This window comes from Atheta coriaria, unplaced genomic scaffold (genome assembly GCF_025399875.1).
Source record: "Atheta coriaria isolate IRGN ID8LTWV9N9 unplaced genomic scaffold, Caltech_Dcor_3.1 hic_scaffold_47_pilon, whole genome shotgun sequence".
NCBI classification, from domain to species: Eukaryota; Metazoa; Arthropoda; class Insecta; order Coleoptera; family Staphylinidae; genus Dalotia; species Dalotia coriaria.
In genome coordinates this window covers 62,701-85,150 of record NW_027045489.1, presented here as the reverse complement: position 1 = coordinate 85,150, position 22,450 = coordinate 62,701, and the positions used below count along the sequence as shown (strand labels likewise).

Below are 22,450 nucleotides of genomic sequence, written 5' to 3'. Positions count from 1 at the left end.
AATACCAAAACAATTTAAGTGGTTATTCTAAAATTATAAAATTGTTATTTAGAGTGTAATGTTTGGAGTACAAACTAAGTTGAAACGATGTTTATTTGTGTTGATTCTGGCTGTAACCAAATTTAATCAACAAACTTTGTTTGAATTGTCGCGAAAACACATTTGACATCGACACATTATTGTTTCAGCTTGTTATCACAACAAATTGAAATCCACCTTAATAAGCGGCGAAATGCGCTTCGCGCGAGACTTGCATAAATGTGCTCCGCTAAGGTTCGCTCGCTATTAATTCCATACCTACGCCGTGCGCGTTGTTTTAATTAAAATATGTACGCGCGATGTGTGCGGTAGCAGAGCGCTGCGCTGCAGGCCTCGCCGAAGAACAAGCAATTAACTTTATCGCGTCGTTCGGTTATTAGAATCGCTGCACAGTAATTAAATGAAATATTTCCCAATATTTCGTGCGCGCACAAACAGCGGCGCAGATCGACGTCCAATGCAATTACACACGCCGGCGAATGCATTCATCATGCGCCCGATCCGCGCGCGCGCGTGTATCAAAAATAATAATTTATCGTCGTTATTTCATACGCGGTTGCAAGCCAGCAGTGTCCTGGTCTGCGGGCATGTCGAATGATGTTTGCATGCAGATAATTTCAATATTAATACTCGTACGAGTATGAATAATATGGGAGCGTTCGATATTGTGCCTATTCAACGTCAACTAAATCCAATTTAGTTCAAACTCCAAACACTAATTGGAAAAATAATCATATGTAGTGCATGTTGTTTTTAAACTTTTAATTCTACTGCAATACCTCATAAATCATTTTACTTCATCCGCGCGTATAAATATTGTGTTATACCAAGCTACACAGAAAATTCATGTTATTATAAGAAATAAGAATGGATACGCACAAAACAATACAAATATTTTGTGTTTAGAAATTTTCCGAACTTTGAAATCATGTTTTCAGGTTTTCAGTTCTCACTGGCTGACGGAAACATTAGTGAAGTTTTTCATGGTGCCTTCGCTTAATAAATAATAGCGATAAATAACGTTCGCCTTCGGCAACCGTTCCGCATTCGGAACGAAGCTGTATGCACGCGGGGAATAAATCTTTTTATTAAAAATGAAAGAAAAACTCCCAGTGTCGAGAAAAGAACGCGCGACTATAGAGCGCAAAGCGGAAAAGAAGAAAACGCCAGTTGTCTATGAAGCTTTCCGAAAAAAGCATCAAACATCCCGCTCGACTCGCCAGGGTCGGACTTAACCTAATAAAGCATTTGTTATCAGCTTCTAGAGTAAGTTATAGTCGAAACACAAATCTAATTGTCTTCCAATTCGAAATATGTTTAGTTAGTTTTCCGTTTCATTTCAGAGAAGAGAAAAAAGTACCAATAAAAACACGCAGGAGAAACAAAAAGAAGTCGACTTGTCGAGTATGTAACATGCTTAGGTTCTCTGGCATGTCGTCAAAAGAAATATATTGGCTCGAGCGAGGCCTATAAATCAAACGGAAAACGGCATAGAAAATTAATAATCGCATAACGCACAAAATGGGGAGACGGCGAGAAGATGGCGTACTGTACCTATAACAGATCGAAAGGTGGTCGGGATGTTTGGATGTTCGAAAAGAATGATCGCGACTACAAGCGCGACGCGCAAACCAACCCGAAATTAGAAACGTGACGTGAAAAGCGAACAACATCCCACCAACCCGAGACGAAGGGCAAACGATGAGAACTCAACAAAAAATCAATGACAATAAATCACACTTTCCGCCGCCTGCTTTTGCATGACATAATAAGTGGATTTTATTTTATTTTCAGCAACAAACAATATTTATTTATACATTCCAGAGGGCCATATTTAAACACAACAAGGCAGACTATTAACTTTAACAACCGGAAATTTGGCCGAAACTTAGGCACATTGTTGCCTTTAGTTTGTGGGTCCTAAATAAATGTAAATGCAAACAGCAGAGAAACTCCGAGAGGGACGAAAATGAGGGATTAGCACAAGGTAAAGAATCCAGCCAGCACACCCACACACGTACGCACACAACATGCAGACACGTGAACAAAACAGCATCCTAAATAAATAATTGGTAAGTTTCAAGCTTGTCGGCTTAAAAATCTCTAATATTGAGAGAATGTAGTTCATGAGGCAGCCATTTTGCGACCGGAGACTAAGGGTCAATATAGCATCATAGTCATGCACTTGTTTGTTTTTATTGTTCGTCAATAATGAGAGTGGAGTGGCGAGACAATGCAATTTGGAACCCTTTCCGAGGGACCGAAATGATTGATTCCCGCCGACGTGGCGGACATGGCCAGCAACACCATGGCGGTCTTGCGGACAGCCGTAGGGAGCACGCCAGCGCACAACCGTAGCGAGAACGTAATAAAGCGTGGAGTTTATTTCGTCGAGTTAGCGAGTTGTTCAACCCTCAACGCCTCTAGATATACGATACAACCTACAAGCGACTGGAAACTATTTTCGCTGTAAACACTGTCAACATCAATACCTATAGGTACCTACGAATCGAATGAAAGCAAAGCACCAACAGCAAAAGTGATAAAAAACGTCATTCACGCGTTGAGGCATCGACAATGATATTAAAATTTAAATCACCGCTGATTGTTTCGAATCAAGTTTTATACTTGTGCAATTATAATACGCGTTTTAATTTACGATGAGCACTGACAGCCTGAAAACGAAAATTAACGTTGGTACATGCATTTTGCTGAATATTTAATTGGGCGCCGATTCAATAAATCAACAAATAAATTGTGCGCGCGTGGTAGTTTTTCATAATTGCACCCGACGGATAGATAATGCACGCTAATTAAATTATTAATTAGTTGTAACAAAATACGCAATATATCATATATTGTTGAACAAGGATCCATAATATTTTTCCTTACTTGCGCTATTGTTTGCTTTTAATTTTCGCGGTGTTGTTCTTTACAATTCTCTTTAATAATTTTTTGTTCTATTGCGCGCGCGTCGTCTTAGTCTTTTCATTTCGTAATTGATTTTGCCGGTCGTAATTCGGGCGGCGCTTTTATTTGTTATAATTCCCTCAAGATTAACAACCGACCAGAAGAGTTATACGCGCGTTCTTCGAGGCATAAAAAAGAATTCATGAACAAATGAAAACGTCGGCGGGTGCGCGCGCGAGTAAATCATAATCCGATTTCGTCCTGCCGGCCATTTTTCTTTGTTCCTACACGTGTTCAACGTGCGAGCGCGCGTCTCGAACGTTATTTATTTTATTTTCGTTTCGACGGGACGTTCGTGTGCTTCTTTGCGTCGAAACGATTGACGATTATTAAATAAACTTTCATCGATGATGTAATGGTGAGGTCTAGACAAGAATAAAAAAGAAACCTGACATAAATATTGTGGTTGGCTATGAGTTGAAAGATAAACTATCCACCACTAACACTAGGGTATCAGTAGAATAGACTCAGATGTTTCTATTGTATGATATAAATTAATCCGTCTCTGTACATTATAGTTTTATTACCTTTAGTGCTTTTATTGCGCTCGCTGCAGCATTTGCTGCATGCATGCAGTCCTGCGGCAGTTTTCCCTTCGCAACCCTCGCCGAAATGACCTGGCCTAGAGGGTGAAGCTGATGTGTTCGTAATGTGCATGTAATGTCTGTATATTACGTCCGAGCGTTTCATTTCGCGTTTGTTCTACTCCGCACTTCTCACATTTCATGCTGCAAACCGTTATAATTATGAAAAATCGACATCGATTGCAGCCGGAAATGCAGGTTGCTGTAACATGTTAAAAGGCAATAAAACAAACAATCCCGTCGACGTAAAACGATCGCCGGAATCGTGGAAAACAATCCATTCCTAACATTCCTAACGATTCTTGAACATTCGCTGCCCGGATTTAAAAAGGCATGCGACTTTAACGAGTGGAAAAAGAAATGCAACCAAAGGGTTGATTAAATTTGATCGAGGTCGTAGGCGCTCTAATTGGGCGATTATTTAAAATGGCTGTGGAAAATTACGACAAACATGCGATACACGCAAGAGAATGACTTTTGCAGTGACGCATTAAAATATTCTAAAGACACATTTTATCACCACTCACTATAGCAAAGCGTGGTAATTTTAGTAAGTACTTTATTGTAGGCAATCCACATTAATGGCGTGTACGCCTTAGGAACTAAGTGCTTCTCAACTAAATGTGTATCATCAGTGATGGAGGGTGTGCGCGGAGATAAATCGTCAGATGTCATAACAAATCTAGTCATATTAATAACCATTCGGAATGTGATTGCATCGAAATCGCCGGACGCTGATAAAGCAGCATCGATTATTTTCTCCTTTATTCCTTTTTATCCTTGTATAAATGTGTATTCTCAATAAATTTCATTAAGGTCCATGCCGGAAGTATTTAAGCTGTACTGCTCGAAATCGCATAATTACAATTAAAATAGCAGCTGCTGTTAAACGCGACGCCGTTAATTAATTAACACATGTAACGAGCCGCATAATTCACGCACCTACACCTAGATAACGTCGTGCGTTCTGCAGCGCGGCGTAAATTCCGAATTTGGACTTTGCGTTTGAGCTTTGGACTTTGGACTTTATAAATCTTGCCAACGCCGCTGGCGCGTTAATATATTGTTAAGGCGGCAATTTCTCCTTCCACGGCATACCACTCACACCCCTTAATATTCATGTATAGCCTTGGTCACGACGGCGGGGGTAATTTAATAGCAAATATATAGAGTAGTAATATAAAGTTAAACAGCTCGCCGGCAATGAAATTTACGACGACGTAACGACGTCATCGTCGAAATAATAACAGTTTATGTATTAATAAGTGTGCAATCTACCAGAAAATGCCAGCGATCAGGCGTTAATCGGCCAATAAAGGACTCAAAATGAATCGCAATCAAAAATTATATAATTACAACTCGAGGCTTAAAATTAAGCGCGACATTAATAAATTTGTTTGCAGCTAAAATAACATGTAACTTGGTAACACAAACGGGCATTAATATTTCCGGTTTCGTTTCGCTTCAGGTGCGAGAGCCGACTTAATTCACGACGAGGCGCTCGAATTTATCGAGCACTTAAACGTTTAAATGTTTGATCGGATTGTCGTCGTCGCGCTCCACCGCCTTTAAGTATGCAAACGGCGACACACTCACCTCCGGATGTGGAGGCGCCGGGCGTTAATGTTGTCCCCAGTCTCGCGCGCACGGCTCTAAACAACCCCCCCATTCCACCTCAGTAACAGCAAAATGCAAAACCCTAAGAAACCTTCGCACACAGCACGGAACAGACGTAACAACTGAAAGGAGCATCGCGCGCACGAGCAAAACGCACGAAAGAGTATCGCAAATAGATGAGGGTAATTTATGGCCGGCTAAGTAGGGTGGAAGTGACAAATTGATAAATATCTTTTATTCTCGGTTTGTTGCTCTCCGCACGCAGCAAATACGCAACAACAACACGCGATACGACGGCCAACAATTTAAGATATACAATTTGAAACAATGAATGTACAATGTGTTCACGTTTTAATTTTATTGATTTGTTTGTGACCGTGTTGTGCACGTGGAAAGAAATCATCTTTTCTTTGTACTGCACCTTGTTTTCGGAAACGACGGCGAGCATGTTTTCTCATTTCATTTCGAAATTCATTCGTAGTCATCTCCGCAATTCGTTTTTGTTTGCGCGGCGATAACGAGGATGTCGTCATTCCTCACCGCCGCGAGAGAAAACATCCTCCATGTGCACGTAATAAGTTTGTTCGAATCAATTATGTTAATGCGGAAAACTCGTCCCACAATAAAAAGTACGCGCCCGATAGCTAACCGGTGCTGCGACGAACGAAGTGAAAGAAAAACGTGGAAAAAAGAGCGCGTAAGAACAAGGAATCAAGCCGGAAGAATTTGTCGCCGAGCAAAACTGCCAAAAAAAAAACGACGCTCAGACAAAGTGGCAAAGTATGCAAATGTTATTACCCGAGTTATGCACATCGTAATTATCGTTATGTGTCGCTTGGAAGTTGCCCAGTCGTCAAGAAGAATCCAGCACCACCACGACGAGGGGAAGCGGAAAAGTGAAAACGAATTTTTCATTGCCCCAACGTCGCATTTTCTTTTCATTCGCGCGCGGTTGTAACTTTGCGCACTGGCTACAAGAGGAAAACTTAATTATCTATGAATATGTAAAAGTTATTTAATGCGGGCAAACTTTAATCAACCAGGACGGCGCGCCACTAGCCGGGTGCATCCTCGCATCTCGTTGTAACTAATTAAAATTTTACATACCTTACGAGGGGTAGGTGCGTTTGCCGCAAAGGGGTTGCAGCTATCTGGAGCAATCTAGAGTCATCTAGTCAGCGTACCGGTGAAGAAAATGCCTGCAAACAAAATGGTTTTATTGCCAAGATTAAAATTAAAAATTACGTACTGAAAATGGCGCTCTATGTTACCGACCAATGTATTTAGTCGGTAATGCAGAGCCCCACAAACACAAACAGTTAATTTAACACATTAAAGTGTGGCTAAAATCGTTAGTTTAATTAATGTTTATGACACTTTTGTTTACAATTCATTTACGAGTGAATTCTCAGCGTGTATAAAGTCTCAGACTGGTGTTTTTGCGCTTTTGTAATTTTTAAGTAGGTGCTTTCAGAGGCTTCGACTCGAAAGGTATTCAAACGCAAATGAATGCCACGAATATGTCTGCTTTTCTTTCGGGAGGGGTATTTTAAGACTTTCGTCTTTAGGCGAAATTTTGAGGTTAGCGACGCGCCGCTTTCGGCACTAATTACGTTATTTATTCGGAAACAATGAAGGCGGACTAAGGCGAGCTTTGCAAGCTTTTCCAAGTCAACAGACGAGGACGAATCTTCGGGTCGACGCTTAAAACCTCCCCAGCGCGCCACCCCGCAAAGTTTCCATCTTTTGTTTGTCCGCAAACTGTTAACAACCGACGCTTATGGTGGGATCAATGTAGGAACCGTTACTGAATAAATACAGTATGTCTCAATAGCCAAAAGTAAATGATTTCTTTAGGCGCGTTTTTTGTTTATTTTTGTTGAATCAAGTTGTACTTTTGAAGTGAATAATTTACAAAGTAAAAAGTACTTAATCATCTCATCTTCAAGTCGCGCTCGAAATGCTTCAGCATGAAAAAGTGATGTATTAAGAACATTCCGAGTCTTTAAATATTAAAAATAATTTACGCGGCGCTGTCATGCGGGCTGTTTTCTTTTTGCCCGTTGCGCTAAATGCACGCAGAGTTTTTGTTTATGCCGCTCAAAGAAGTCTTAATTTTCGAGGCGCTCTTCGTTTGTTCGCGCACGACCGCATTTATAAACCATCTCGAGCGAAGTAGCGAAAAAAGGAAAACGAAGTTAAAAGTTATTATTGTCTTGCATGCCTTGGTGCTCCGGCGCTAAAGGTGGTGGGAGTGTCGAGATGGATAATTAAAAGAAAAACTTTTTACTTTACGTGCTCCTGCTGCTGTTGGTGGTGCTGCTAGCGCGTTGTTTTATCTCGCCAACTTCTTCCGGCCACGCGCGTGTATTTTTCGGCTTTATCTGGCGCGGTCTGCGCTCTTTGGCTTTGACTACACCTCGACTTTTTGTGCGTCACATGCACCGTACCGCACGCAGGAAGGAACAAACGAAACTTTGCGCGCCCGAAATTTTCAGCGTTTCAGCATCAAAGGATTGCGCGTTATTAAGTGAAGAAAGTGTATCGCGATGAACGCCCGCCGTCATTATCGTCATCATCATCAAAGAAGAAACAAATTATCCAACTATGAGCGCCCGGCGATAACTTTTCGTACGAATATTCTAATATTTAAATTGGTAATTAAAAGTTGTGCATGAGCCAGCGCCAAAAGTCGGGTCGGCAGTTAATTTACCAAAAAGCGACTGCATAAAAATGCTCTCATCAAATATGTATACCTACATAATTCTTCGCTTTAAATATTAATTAAAGGCTGTAGTTTACTAAATTGCAAGCGTAAAGATAAATGCAAATTATGTAAAGAGATTTTTTACTAAATTCTTCAGATTTTTCTTTCCTGAAACTAAAATTATTCTTTATTTTCTATGTTAAAGTTAGTTCCTGGCGACATAATTTTAATGTACGTCATACAGCGGGCGCATGTGCCCATGTTAATTACTCCTTTACTATTACGGTTCAATATAATCCGGCGTCACACTTAACTGGCGCAACTTGCAGTCGTATTTTAGTTGCAGGCGGCGCGTTTTTGCTGCGGCGCGCTTATCCACGCTCTCTTTACGCTCTGATCCATACGGTCGCCATGACGACTGCAGCGGACGCCGCCACCGAAGAGGTCATTGCTCATTGGCGACTACTGACGCCGCCGCCAGCAATCCGGTCGCGCGGTAGGTCCGGAATCCCGGAAAACTTAAATACCGGCATACAAACATACATCTACAGTATGTCCGAAATTTGCGTCAGTATGCATATTATTATACCACAATACATTTTCTTTTTTTTGCGATCTAGATAAATTGTTGAGTGGAAAGCTTGGGAAAGTCAACAGGATGACGGATTATGCCCTAACGCGATTAAAATTTCATGTCGCTTGCCTTATAATATAAAGTCATATCTGGGACGGAAATCTCGCAGTAAGACGAAAAACGTAATCCTTCGCGGCACACTTGACACCGCGCGCGACGAGGAAGATTTACACGCGAAGTCGGCGCCATCGCGAGATACATCTGATACATCTTCGTGATTAAGCTAAATAGGCCAAAAGCAACGAGGGCAAAGCAAAGCAGCCGCTAGGCCTAGCTCCATTCCTACTTCGGATCGATGCGTTCGCAGATACTACGAGTATATAGAGCAGCGGCGCACTATCTGATGAAAATTGCCATCTTTCCATCTTGGGATCTCGCACTCGCGCAAACAGAGCGTGAGCGCCGGAGCAAAGAGAGCCATTCAATAAAAGCAGAGATTTTCGCTATGCGATGCGATGCGATGCAAGCGCCCGGCGTAATGGACGGAATAGAGCGATAGATAACTTAGTTAAAAGCCGACTGCTTCGGCTCGCAAGACTTTCTAGTAATTATTATAATGTTGTTAATTTTAATGGAGGCGGGATGCGCGTACGCAACTCACAGCGCCGTCTTCAATTGGCTTTATCTTGCCACTAGCTGCGGGGGAAGTTTAAAACTTGACGAAACTAAAATCCGCTCGGCTTTCAATACAATTAACTTACACGCAAGATTTTCACGCGAGAAAATCATATTTAATGATTTACAAAAGTTTACAGCGCTTTGTATGTGTGAAATGTTGAAAATAGAAATCACGTATTTGCGCCGGGGATTATCATTAACATTCGTCGCTCAAAATTTAATCAAACAACGCGAAACACACAGCGAGTTTGCGTTCGCACCGAGAATGCCAAGCATTTTAATAGAATCGCAATGGAAATTTCCTTCCTACTGAAGGCTAAAGCAAACAGTTCGTTGCGAAGTGCTTTCGGATTTCGTGGGCATACCAAGAAACAACTGAAGCCACCACACACGACGATGGCAGGCCGAGCGGAAACGGCGACGATGGAGGCACGTCGCCAGTAAATGTGCATTCGCGTTCGCCTAAAAATGCATACATTTATGGTACGGCGTGGCGAGGACGAAAGAAATTTACCGGATGAGCGCCACAGAGAAGTAGCGCACCGTTATGGCGCGCAAATAAAAGATAACAACGGTGCACACACGAGTACGATGCGATAACAAAGACGTTTGACGATGATTATTACCCGAAACTGTTTTCGGTCCAGAGGACTCGAGCAAACTCCACTTTCAAACGGTAGCGCGCCGGTGGAGGCATAGGGCAGTGAAGAGTTGAATGCGAGCGCGTTGAGCTCGACTTTATTAAGATACAATTTTATTCGTTGGTTTTATATAAATTGGCAAATTTAAATAAAGGGAAAAAAAGTTCACAGTGCCTTCAAGCAAAAAAAGAGTGAATTTCCGCGAAAATTATAATCGAAAATTATAATCGCAAAAGTTTTTATTAAAAAATAAACTACTACTTAATCATTGATGCCAATATTATAATAAATAAACCCAATAATTTTCCAACTCCTGATACTACTTTCTCTCGCAGTGCCGTGTTCTGAAGGTTTCACTTCTACCGCGTGTGAACTGCAAACATGATTTTTTATTATATTATATACGCCACAATCGTAAATGTAAATTAATTATATACGTTGGTATTATTTTGGAACAGTCTAAATTTCAATTAATTAATGTAAACTATAAATATAAACTATCATTTTCTAAACAAAGAAACTTTCAGATTTGTTTCCGAATACTAGTGCACGTCTTCCCCATCACGATATAAAACTAGTAGAAATAGCATAAAAATAAAACTAGACTAGGTATGCGGGATCAGGGATTACGCCCCATAGGTCGCGCTCCGAAAATTTTACGATTTCTTATCGGATGCTTCATCTTGTTTGTCGCGCGCGTCTCGAATATTGTAAACTTTACGAGATGTTCGCCGTTTTTTTGTTGGTATGCTCGGATGTGCCTTCGTTACGCCGTATACTTTGTTATTTGTCAGTTTAGTAGTTTCGCTACGTAAACGTTCAGGTAGACGCGTTGCGGGCGAAAATAGAGATGAGACAGCGCAATAAAACGCGCCGAATCTCGTCCGTACGTAAAACATGAACAAACAAAATAACAAATATTGGAAGGTAATAAAAACAAAACAAGCCCGAACATATTTTCGGCACGGAAACAATACCATATTATTTACCATTAAGGGCGGAAAATGTTTCCTGAAGAATGGAACATATGATCATTATGCGCCTGCAGGATATATTATTGTTGCGCTAAACAATGTAAACAAATTAATTTCCAAACTCCATCTTATTATGCTACCAGGACAGTTTTTAAATTTAAATCTTATCCGGAAAACTGGCAAGCAAGACAATTATTGATGTACCAAATAAGTAAATTTAAATAACACAAAATTAAATAAATATATTCATTCCCAAAATAATTCGCTAATATCTAACTACTGTTCAAATACAAATATATAAACGCATTTAATTTAATATTTGTTGAATTCGAATTAACTAAAATGTATATATTTAAATACAGCCGTGACGTTTGTGAACATTTATACGTATTTATACAATACTTGTATAAAATAAACCGCCATCATACATGTATGTTCAACGCACGCATGAAAATTGCGCTCTCTGGACACGTTTTCGTCCGCACATTTTAATGCACCTCGAGCGCAAAGAGTATCTCCTGGTCAGCTGGCTGCGTCCTTGTCCTGCATGATCCAGGCACACAAAAAAACCAACCCCGCTTTATTATTAATATAATATATAAAATAAATACAACGTATATATTTTAATAGGGCGCGTAAATATATTAATTTATATAAATGCCGGATCAGGAGTGCAGCAACGCGAGGAACCTTTTTCCAGGACCTGTGCGCGCGCGCCGCGCGGCGTTTTGCAAAGCGCGAGCATCGAACGTTTAACGGCGAGCGAGAAAACAAGAAAAATGAACCGGCAACTTCGAACGATAAAATGAGAGAATGAAGAACAGAGAAGCGCATGGTGGTGTACGCTGCGCGCAAACAGGACACAAATGGGAACGCTAGGATACGGAAACGCAAAGCGAGAGGAAGTAGGATGGAATATTATGCGAGTACGGCCGTTTGTGACGCTTTTTCCCGAGCGGAAAACCTGCAGCAGCGCGCGCTCGCCGATATGCTTCGCTCTCGAATGCGCGCCCGGTATTAAATATATAAATATTAGGAGCGCATGCAGGACGTACCGATGTGCGCCAGGACGATGCCTGAACCGGGAGCAATGCTCGCAAACACACATTGCTGCATAAATATATAATTTTCTCTGCGAGAGTATTATATGATTTTAAACTAAATAAAAGTAAAATAATTATAGTTTTATTATTTCGCACAAAAACCACACAATAATTATTCAATGTGCTGAATAATTTGAAATAATCTGTGTATAAAAAGCAATAGATTTTTTAATAAGTTTACATTTAATACTTTAACACAAAATATTTCAGTATATATTTCAATTAAATTTATATACAAAACGAATGTTTAATTTCTGTACATTTTACACAATACTCAATTTAATAACCAGTTTAATTAAGTTGCATTAATTAATGCGCGAGCAAACTATAATAGCTTAATGCCTTAATCTTAATGCATATGTGCAAATCGTCGGTTTTGGCGAAGGTGCAATTAGAATTTTCTTAATTGCAGAACAATATCGGCGCGCACAAAGGCAGTTAACATTTGGCGCACAAGTTGAAGCCGCGGCTGCACAATCGCACAATGTGCAACTAACAACAACAGCTCAGAAGCACACAACGATACCGGAAGCGGCCGCTAAGCAAATATAAAGACATCGGGCGCATGCACACGCTCGAACCGACTCTCCACAACCAAATTGTTTCCAAATTAACGCACTAATGATGGTCTGGTTGGGTAATGTGAGTAACCGACAATTGAAATTAAATTAAACTCAAATACAATTAAAGATTATGGTATATAATCTAAGACTTACAAGAAAAGCATTAATTTTCCACCCTTAGTTACTAAATTATATTTTTTACGCTGCCTGGCGTGCTGTGTGTTTAAATTATTCAAATATACGATGTGAAAATTGTGTTTAAGCAAAAAACATTTGTGCGGGAACGAAATTCAATATATTATAATTGAACACCCTTGGTGGGCGGCGATATAATCGAAAGTAACCCTCGGAATGTATTCGATGCGCGAGAATTAAAGGTGGTTTATGCGCGGGTCGAGGACGATGGTGTGCACAAAAGAAAACGATTAAAATATGATTGATTGTCCGCAATTTTCAATTTACAAATATTAATAACTCATCAACCCACCGGATAATGGAATGTGTTTACTTAACAAGAATAAATATTTCGGGACAAAAAACAGTGTTGCCATAACAACGTGTCGCTCGCCCTTTTATATTCCAATATTAATAAATGTCCTGCTGTTTTAAATAACTGAGTTAAAACACATTCGAAACTTAAACCTACAAATTTTAAAAATTAAACTTTTCAAACGCGAACTCAGGTGATAAAGTGGTAAAATCTATTCTGAAATAACTTCATTAGGTTGAAAGTTATGCGGCCCTAAATTTCACCCTCGAAAAACTTACTTCATCGTGCATATAACACATTATGAATTATGCACGTAAAAAGCAGGTGAAAAGAGTTCGAGTGTCGTCAAAGAATGAAAATAGCGCAGTGCAAATTTCGCCCTCGACTGCAGCGCGCACATCGCAGTGCAGTGCACTAAAGCCAATAAAGAGAGAACAAGAGAAGCAAGAAGGACCCGAGGAGAAAATGCGAAATTGCGAAGGAAAAAATGAAGAGGAGACTCGAGCGCGCACCTGGAGTGCATTACGGCGCGTTTTTCTTCCTTTTCGGCCCTCCTGCACCTTCCGCCACCAGACGCCGAAGAGTTTTCAACTAAATTAAGTCTCGCACAACGCACTCAAGGTAATTATTTCATTCGTTTCGTTCTCTCTGCGCTCAGTTCAATTCGTTTCATTGCGTCGAGAATTTTACTATATTCTTGTCGGAAATTATAACCACACCAGTGAATATATCAATATCATAGACAAATTAGTAAATTTGCGCGGAAATTGATGAAAGCCACTCAAATAGAAAATCAGTAAAATTTAATTACACCCTGAGCTATAGGGGCTGGGTGAATATGTAGTGGTGCTAGTTATTAACTGTTAATGCGCTGTTATTTGTCGAGTAATTTTCGTTCCGAACGCGTCTATCATGCGCTCATGCGGCGATGATGAATTTCAGCGGGTAAGTGAGTGCCGCGGGGGCGGCGAGCAAACATCTACGCGTGAATCGCGCGAATACCGCCCGCGTCATTATGCGATTGCGGAGCGTGCAATAACGCTGCAACCTTTTGCTTGCAGCTGGGGTTAATAATTCGACATTTTGCATCCGCGTGCACCCAGATATTGTGTGAGCCGCATGCCACCGCCTCCAAAACCCACCCCTTTTCAATCGGGCGTTCGTGCAGCTTGCGATGGATGAAATCGCATCTCGCGTCTCGCGTGTTGGCACAGAATGACGGCGCATAACTAAACTACATTCACCCCTAACACACTGCGAAACTACAGTGTGTTCGGAAAAATTTCGCTCCCACACAGAAAACATGCCGCGCACATAGCACAAATATTCTTAAAACAGAATGTGTTGTCAGTTGCAGATAGAGTTGCTAAACTATCGGAGAAAAATCGATCTGAAAATGGAACACAAACCATGCTTGAGATGCAGAGGCACGTCCTGTTTACCATCGTGAATGCACCACAATTTAATTCTATTAGTTTTAAATTTATAAAGGAGCGCACAGTCGCCATCAAACGGCCAGTAGCTTTAATGCGTTTTTACGTACTTCTTGTCAACTTCAGCCGTGTTGTTGTGTTGTTATCACATGCGGTAACATGCAACCACGACCACCATGAAGTGCGCGTACGCGACCATCTGTTTTGGCAATTTCTGAATTAGCAAGTCTAATGATGACTGTATTAAATTTGTTTCGGTCCCCGCTTGCAGCAGGCAAACAAAGCCGGCCGGAACCAGAACACGAGACGCACACAAACACACCACCCACAGTCGGATCGCGCGCGCCCTGGTGCGAAAACAATATCAACACCAACACTCACACCCCTGACGTCAATAGAATAAACAGATAAACGGATGTCAGCGTTGTTGCGGCGCGCTCGACGCGTTTGAGTGTTTAATCCGGGTGTAATATTTATTGTATTGGGCGCTATTTATTTGCACGCCGTTTGTTTTTGCGGCAATAATTAAACGTACGTGACGTCATTTTGGTGTTGATGTTTTCTTTGTACAATTTGTGCATTGCCCTGATGATTTTTATGCGCACTTTTGAAAAGTTGTGCACAGGAAACCAGCAATCGGCAACTAAATAAGTATAACTGTAAACTCTCTTGCGCTGTCTGCTATTATTCCGCGTATAGTTTCGCAGTTTGAGTGGAAAATTCGACGGCAAAAGTTTTCTTCTCTCGTCCGCGAGCGCGTCATTGCCGAGATGGGGGTGTTTTCGGTTCAATTCGGCGTTCGCAGTCGAATTGCTGCATGCGCGAGTTAACAGTCGGCGGGACGCATAAAACTTTCTATATGTGGGTGTGTATGTGTGTGTGCAGCGGCGAAGCAACGATAAGTTGCAATTTTCGCATAAATATAAATTTCTTCCGAACGATGAAACGCGCTCCCCCGGCGTCGCGCGTCCTCGCGTGCCCCATTCCCGTGGATTATAACTTTATTACCCTCTGAATGCTTCAATGATGCCACAGCGAATCGCGACCACCATCGGGCGGTTGTGGTCTCTGATGGTTCTTTTTTTATTTTGCAACGCCATGCGTACAAATGATATACATTTGAATGTATAACTACAGTGTGTGTCACAATGAAAAACACATTTGAGTGTCCACACATTATTACACAATTTCTTGCAGTTTTTCTACACACTGTAGATAAAATAATTCATTCAGATTATTGCGGTGGGTCGACACTGGACAACCACAAACGAGTCAAGAACGAGGGGAGAGGAAAAGCCACAGTTAATGTTTTACAATTTAAAAATTCAAATTTGCAAATGGCATCATTTTTAATAAAAAAAAATTAAAAACTCACCGCCGCAAGAAACATCACTGGGGGTGGAGAATGCTCATTGTAAGCATTGCGGCCGACGGTCTGCAGACGCGTTGGGGTAGAAAATCCCGCGTCTGGAAAATTAGAGCGATTAAATTGATAAATGAACTGTCTTTTTGCGCGATTTTTTACACCGCACCAGCGTTGCAATCAAATATAAGTACCAACACACCATCAACACAAAAATATGCATCAAATTAAACAAGTTTAGCAATATACAGGCTTTTAGAGGAAAACTCTCGGTACGGTTAGGTTTTAGGAGTTGATTCTTGAAGATGCGCACCCCAAACTTGGAAATGTTGTGGAAATCGAGTTAGTGGCGTTCGCACGCATAAATCGCATAAAGTGCAACTTATCTACTTGTACTTCGTCCTCTCCTTCATACATTACATGCATTTCTCACACTTCGCCCCCGCGCCCACCTCTAAGATAGAAATATACAGTGTGTTCCTGCAGATGTAAACGAAATATTCATTTGTCGCGTTTGGTGTGTCCGCCTTTCAGCCCTAGTGTGTGTCGAGTCGTATGAAAGTGGAACATAATATGCGAAGTTTATGTCCCGTACGCTTTCGGATAACGACTAGAGAAACGACCGAGGCGGCTAGGCCAAGCCTGCATACACATGTATGGACTAATTATTGTTACTTGTTAGAGTTAATTTACTTGCGCGTAATTAAAACGGAGAGAATAAAGCCGTAGCGGCAGCAAGCTACAAACTGGTGCCTCTCGTGTGGAGTGTGCAGTGTCGACAGGACGGCGAGGGGGTGGTAGTGGTGGTGGCGGTGTGACGCTGGATGGAATAAAGGGATGTGTTAATTTATTACGAAAAGTTTTATAATTGCATTCGGTGCTCACCGCACATCGCCATCTCATCACTCTATAACTCGCGCCCGAGACGAAGGTGGCCCGGGGGTGGCTTATTTAATTATTTATTTATACCGTGTGCGAGTTGACGGCTTTATTATAAGATGCGCGCGACAAGAAATTTTCTCTAATGGATTAGTTTGCGCCAAACAAACTTAAAAGCCACTTAGAGCCAGCAAAACACCGTATGGTGTATTGTGAGTGAACGCTAATGACTCATAGATGGAGCCACATAAAACAAACACAACTATTTCGAAAAAATTATGCTTCCTGGTTGAAAATGTACGCTATCTGAAAATGTAAGTAAACGACATAATCTTACAAACGGAAAAAACTAATTTAAAATTTTAATGCACCGATGCCGCATTCGGCGAAGAGTTGTTCTTGGTGAAGCTTGGTACGTGAGAGATGCAAATGCATAAAGAATGCAAGCAACTCCCCGCTGATAAATAAATGAAAGTCTGTGCGCTGCGCGCTGAGACAATTTATTTTTACTCCTTGCGCGTCACGTACAATTACAACGAGTATTTGCAATATTAACATACAACTCGCCCAAAAAAAAATATTTACAGCAACATTTTTGGAAATTGTTTTTAGCTTAACTATAGAATAATATTCGTTTTTTTATAGCTCCGATTATTTTTTATGATCAAAACTTGAGTGAATGTTAAAAAAAAGATGTGGAGTAAAACTGACTTCCGGCTGGCGCCCACCAAAAGTGCCTGCGAATAATTGAATGTTTCACGCGCCAGGTGCGTTCGTTTCGCGCCACGCGCTGAATATTCATGTGACTTATTGCTTAAGACAATATGCTCCCGGACGGAAAATCCCGGCTTGGCTGAAAAGCGAGAAAATGGAAATCTTGGGTTACAAAATTCCCCACATATTCCAACTTACCTAACACTTATATAAACTAGAATAGTTTATTTTTCCTATTCCTCAATTAATTTAGTCTAATTTATGTGGGTGTGAAAACGTTCAGGAGAATTTCCCATTTAATCTCAACTCTAACATAATCAACTTCATTTAAATCTGCATGAATAGCCGTAACCACCTTAGAAATTTGTACCCCAAATTTTCGTCCGTGCAGCAGACGTTGCGTAAAAGGTATTTGGTGACGCTTGATGTTTCGTCAAACGCGGACGAGACGCGCGCGCAAAGGTGCTCCCGAAAGGCACCCCTTCGTTTCAGAGTATTCATAGTTGTATAGTTGCATGGCAGCAGCGGTGGCGGCGGCGGCGGCAAACCCGCCGGAAGAGAGACGGCACGCAGTCTCGCGGAGCGCGCTCGACGGCTTACGCGTAATTCGAGATTAATTGCTTACGTTAGTCAATGCCAGCGCTATTATATATCACAGGATTAGAAGCGACCGGCGCCTCCACCCAAAACCCGTTTTGCTAGACACACGGCCTGCCTTTCGTCCGTTCATTTAGTGCGTCCCCAATGCAGTCAAGAGAATATTATTCGGAAGTGTAAACTTAAAAAGAAAAAAATTATGAACAGCAAATTGCTTAGGATAATTCAGTGAGTGCTTGCAGAAAGAAAGAAAGAAAGAAAAAAATACAGAAACTTAAAACTCAAACAAATCGTCGGTAGTTTTTCTAGATTTACCTCATGACGCACGTCTACTCTGGATACCGCACACTCACATCAATTGCGGGGGCGGCATTGGTGGTGGTGGTGATGGCGGCGGTGATTTAAACCGCGCTCGCCTGGGGCGGATAACGTAAATTCACTCGCAATTGTATTTCATTTCGCTTCTTATTTAGATTAATTTCACCTTTTAATCTTCCAACTGAACCAATTAGACCATAACACCCCAAAGGGCACTCAATGCACACAAAGCAAAGCTTCTTAAACAAATAAAATGCCTTAGAAAATTACATGCTTTTATGTGTGGGTGTTATTTGTGTTGTCTTTTGTCCTCTCTGTCCTAAATTCACCTTTTGTGCACATTTTTTTCATTTGCGTTATTAATGTTTACATCCGCTTCTTGGCGTTATCGCGCGTTAACCAGATTTCACTAACAAGGACCGTAAACGTCTGTGCCCGCTTGTGCGGTCGTATTCAAGGATATTTATCTCCAGCGCCATGACACCGCGACGCCGTCGTCGAACACTTCACTCGTGACTTTTTCCGCCCACGATCGCACCGCGTCAGCTTTTATATTCGCCGCTACTTTTATACTTTAAACACGAGCGTTATTCTCTTGTTAGTATCCGCTGGTTTTGTTTGGTGAAGCACGACGAGCCAGCAAAGTAAACTAGACAACAAAATGCGAGTGCAGTATAAAGGGGTGGGATGGCGGCAACAATGTAAAGATTCTTATTGAGTGGCTCAGTGACGAGACGAGACGTGGCATGCTATAACTGTAAAAAGCAGCCAAGGGTGTTAAAAACTTTATTTTTTTACCGATGTTATCAAAACTGAAAGCATTACTCACGTTTTAAATATAAGTACTATTTATTTTCATTGGCATAAATACCAAAATAAACCCCTACCGCCGACTACAACCTGAATTTAAAGTAAAAACTTCAAAATTCTTCTTTTTACAAGCAGAGTTGAAGCTATTGTCATTTGTCCTTACAGTTTAAGTTTAAAGCTTTCAGTTTAACTTCACAGAATGAATGCGGCGACTTAGTAGTGAGTTTACTAGTGAGTGGAAGATGAGAAAATCTTGTTTTCGCTGTTCACTATTTTTGCGAGTTTTTGCGCGTGTCTTTGTTCGCGTCGCAAGTTTTAGTGCGGCAGCCGCCTTCGAGTAGAATAATATGACCACAACAAAACTGTTTTCTTGTTCGCTTTTGTTTTCCCGGCCGTCGTCGTGCTGCCTTTACGTCGCTTCCGCTTCGCGCTGCAATCGGCGCTTCCGGCTTACGGCTTTGTTTCTACATTTTAAAACCCCGCCGACAAAAAATTTCCCGACGAACACAAAAACATAAATAGACTTTTAACGCCACAAAAACTACGAAATATTTTATAACAACTATTTTTTTATGTCTAGTATTTATATATAAACAATTGTTTACTCGTTTTTTGGTCAATCGTTTCCCCCTCGTTTCGCAATTTAATCCAATTCCACCTCGAAAAATTATGTACGTCACATGCACCAGCGTCGGTGTTCATCGATATCGCATTTTCATCAATTACAATCGAATGCGAAAACGCTGCGTTTACAAATTTCAGCGCTATTATATTACTACAACGGAGCCAGGCATTAAACGAGGGGTGCGGTATACTCCCCCACTAACGCTTTCAGCTTACAATCCAACTCGTCGCGTTTTTTTTTGTGTTGGTCGACAGTCACAATCAATTGAACTGCGCCTGTGTTTAATGTTTAACGTTCAAAATGTCCAACGTTTACCAATACCAATTTGGCGAGTTTAAAATCAACTCAACCCTGCTGCAATTGTTTTAAAAATATCTATAAATTTGAATATGCATATATAAATATGTGTTGATGGCGGTACTCTGCGAGCAATATCGTTATGATGATGTTGCAGTCAGGAGATGTTTGAATACGTTTGAATATGCACAATGGATAATATTATTATCACACATACACAGTGCACGCGCACGACGAGCATTCGTTCGCACATCGCATGCACGTTAATTCGATTATTTTCAATATTAATAATTGCATTACGCTTCCTCCCGACGCGTCGGCATACACTAGCATATTCACACTCTCATCACATCAGCATAACGCTCATTGTTGTGTATTGTTATTTAGTCGAATTAGTTTCAAAGATAGTAATATCTAAATAAAGAATCTTAGAATCACTAACAAAGTTTATGAAAAACAGAAAAACTGTGTCAGATATAATTGATTTACAAAATATAAAAAAAAACACAATTGACTATTGAAAAAAGTAATAATAAACAAAAAAAAGTTAGCTGTGGTATGAAAACAGGCAAGAAGCCGATAAGCGGCAGAGTATATTACGACCGTGGCATTAAATTTATATTACAAAGTTTATGAACGTACAAATTGAAATTTGTTGCACTTTGTCTGACGGTGTGAGTTGTATTTTGCATATACATGATTTTGGGACATAGCAAACAACAAAATACACCAAACCAGCATGATACGTACTTTTTGCATGTTAATTAGTCTCCCGTCTTCGCATGACCACACATTACAAAACGAGCAGCGATAAAGCCCGGAATACTAGTTATCTCGAGTTGGTTCACATTAAAATTAAAATTAAACTAAAGCCACTAAAAGTGAAGTTATCTCGCTTTCGAAACGATCCAAAGCTATAGCGCAGGTAAGCGTGAGAGTCAGGCAAATGTGTGTAATAATAGTGGCGCACGCCGTTTGCCATTGGCCGGGACTAATTAAAATAACTTTATAAAGTGTGCGTTAAGTTTTAATATTGCGCACGGTCTTTTATTGCCGTGTAGCGCGAGCCGAAAGTTTACAAAGTACATTCGATCCTTTCTGGCGTGTGCGCCCTCGTCCCCAGCATGTAAAGTACGCAAAGAATGTTTATATTACTACTCGGGCGCCGAAAGCGCGTAAAGTTCAGATTGTATCTTCGGCGGGTGCGAGTTCACCCATGAATTTACCCAGGTAGAAGGCTATGCTAATGCACTTCAATTACAGAGTGCAATTGATTGAAGAAACTCGTGAGTTGCGGAGTTTATAGAACTAACTTTAAAATAACTCAATAGACTAGTTTTCGATAATTACAAGGGTTCTGAATCTGAATTTCAGCGCAAAGATGTGATTTTTTTCCGTTCAGTTTTATTTATTTATTTGGAGGTCCTCGCGGCGGATGGTTTAGTTGTGTAATTTCGGTAATAGTTTAGAGTGCACCAAACGAAAAATTTATTATAGCCGAATTGGATTTATGCTCCCGGCGTTCGTTACTTCATTCGTGCGCTCGTGTTTATCTTTTTTATTTCATTTGGACGCTGCCCAGCTCGGCTGTAACTTTGGATCTCCCGACTGCGGAGATTCTTAGTAAATTTCGTCGTTTCCGGTTTGCGCGCAAGCCATTCCATTCAATACGTGCGTCTATCTATCTTGCGAGCGTTAGTTTGTGTTAGTCGCCCCGGCGCAAACTTGGAGAAGCAGAAGAAATGCCTCCTCGCATTGGTTTAGTGCGGTCGGGCTTTAATCGCGTTACGACTTTCGATGCGTCTTTGAAATCTTTGTTGGCTCCCCGAGATGCGCTTTTGGCTTTTATTGTTTTATATTGCATTTTCACAGATTCACAATTTCAGCCGAGCCTTTGATCAAAAATTAAATTCTGGATATTTCTGTGATTGGAATTGGCATCGTAAGACGATATCTCAATACGCGGTTGATCGAGCAAATGGGTCAGAAAATTCCGAGTTTTTAACCAGGAGAAAACTCGCACACGAGTTTCGAAGAAGGAAGTGGGGTGGTTAGTTAAAGGCTTCGCTCATAAATAGTTAAGAACAGCCTCGGCCATGCGGAAGAACCGTAAGTAAACCGTTAACGTGCACACGCACCACCATTCCCGACCGCGCCAGGACGAGAACGAAATAATACCGAAAGATACATAAAGGAAAGAAGCAATCGAAGGACCTTTTGTTATCTATCGAGGCGATCGAAGGATCTCAGGATTCGAGAAGACTAAGCAAACCGCAAGCGCACACGTGGACGCAATGGAAAACTAAAAGAAAACGAGCAAAAAGGAATCTTTTTTCGATTCCGAATGAATGAATGAATGAATTGCTAAGAAAGGCGCAAAGAGCAACCACACGACCAAAAGAACAACTTTTCCAGCCGGGACACCACGGAATCCTTAAAATTTCCAACACAGGGTGATTGCTATTGCTGGGAAA

At 41.0% G+C, this 22,450-nt stretch overlaps 1 protein-coding gene across 1 annotated transcript in view; it reads right to left on the bottom strand.

The window, feature by feature from the left end:
• Window positions 1–22,450, bottom strand: part of BtbVII (BTB-protein-VII) — a 29,239-nt gene that overhangs the window by 6,025 nt on the left and 764 nt on the right. The window contains exons 2-3 of the mRNA XM_065316333.1: window positions 15,749–15,840; window positions 6,318–6,409 (exon numbers count right to left, since the gene is read on the bottom strand). The gene's annotated coding sequence lies outside the window, so the exon portion shown is untranslated. The remainder of the gene's footprint in view (window positions 1–6,317; window positions 6,410–15,748; window positions 15,841–22,450) is intronic.